Source organism: Tarenaya hassleriana, unplaced genomic scaffold, assembly GCF_000463585.1.
Source record: "Tarenaya hassleriana unplaced genomic scaffold, ASM46358v1 Cleome17, whole genome shotgun sequence".
Taxonomy (NCBI): domain Eukaryota; kingdom Viridiplantae; phylum Streptophyta; class Magnoliopsida; order Brassicales; family Cleomaceae; genus Tarenaya; species Tarenaya hassleriana.
In genome coordinates, this window is record NW_010965122.1 from 1,494,589 (window position 1) to 1,496,419 (window position 1,831).

The following is a 1,831-nucleotide window of genomic DNA, read 5'->3' on the forward strand; positions in this document are numbered from 1 at the left end:
TGCCTCCGGAGATGAAGATTCCCACCACGATAGCGAGACCGATGCATCATCCACCTCCGGAGCAAGCAAGACCAGCAAGGGCAGCAAGAAGGCGGCACCGTGATCTACCTTATCTTAGGACGAGTTCAGCTCTGATGCTTTATTTTACCGGTGTTTTGGATCACATTTTGCTAAGGGAGTCCATGTCGAGGAGGCAATGCAAATCGATGACGTCTTCTTTGTAGAATGTAATCCCCGTGTCTACTCTCCGAGCAATCTTTGTGATGATGCCTTCAACACATATTTTGACGTCCTTAGCCTTCGTGTTGGCCATGTTGTACAGGTGGATTGCTACCCTCGATGCTAAATCCATGGTCGACCATCCTCCTCGCACACAATCATCGAGTGATGGCCCGTCGTGAAATTCTTGAAGTGCCAAATATAGGTAACCCATCTCGAGCTTATGGATCTTACCCGGTTCGTCACGAGCGAATATGGAGTTAGACATGCTTCTTGCTGGAGTTTTTCTCCACAACAAGCACAGTCTTGGGCACCACGATATCCTGCTCGGCCGATTTCAGCATCCCATGCAGTTCGGCTAAGCTCTTAGTCATCTCGTGCATATGGTACTGCATAATGAACTGGTTATAGTAATCGGGCAATGACATCAGGATCAAGTCTGCAACCAAGTCACCATCGAGCTTCACTCCCATACGCTCAAGTTCTTCAACATGAGCTCTCATGTTGAGGACGTGGGTGTTGACAGAGCTACCTCTCGGCATCTCCGTCTTCACCAGAGCTTTCAGTATCTTGTATTTTTCAGTACGCGCTAGCTCCTCAAACATGGTCTTGAGCTGATTGATCATATCAAACATTCTGAGAAATGGCGCGAGGCTATGAAGTCTGAGATGCAATCCATGTCAGACAACCAAGTATGGACTCTGTTTGATGCATCTGAAGGGATAAAACCCATCGGATGTAAGTGGATCTTCAAGAAGAAGACCGACATGGATGGCAACGTGCACACGTATAAGGCACGACTTGTGGCGAAAGGATTCCGTCAAATTCATGGGATTGACTATGATGAGACCTTTTTCCTGTAGTTATGCTGAAGTCCATCAGGATCGTACTTGCCATAGCCGCATATTATGACTATGAGATATGGCAGATGGATGTCAAGACTGCGTTCCTTAACGGGAACTTGACCGAGGATGTGTACATGACACAACCCGAAGGTTTTGTCGATCCGAGGAACCCGAGGATGGTGTGCAAGCTTCAGAGGTCCATTTATGGACTGAAGCAGGCTTCGAGGAGGTGGAACCTTCGCTTTGATGAGACAATCAAAAGGTTTGGTTTCTCACAAAACGAAAACGAGTCGTGTGTTTACAAGAAGGCTAGTGGGAGTACAGTTGTATTTCTAGTGCTGTACGTGGATGACATTCTCCTAATAGGGAATGACGTTCCTACCTTGCAAGACGTTAAGTCTTGGCTAGGAACGCAGTTTTCTATGAAGGACCTAGGAGAAGCGGCCTATATTCTAGGCATAAAGATCTATAGAGATAGATCGAGGCGGCTTCTAGGATTGAGTAAGAGTACTTACATCGATAAGGTCTTGAAACGGTTCAAGATGCAAGATTCCAAGAAAGGAACCTTACCGATGAGTAGTGGCACAGTTCTCTACAAGAGTCAGTGTCCTACGGCACCTGATGAGCGAGAACGCATGGATCGGATCCCATATAGTTCGGCAATTGGATCGATCATATATGCCATGCTTTGTACTCGACCGGATGTATCCTACGCGTTGAGCATTACGAGTAGATACCAGTCAGATCCAGGTGAATCGCACTGGATC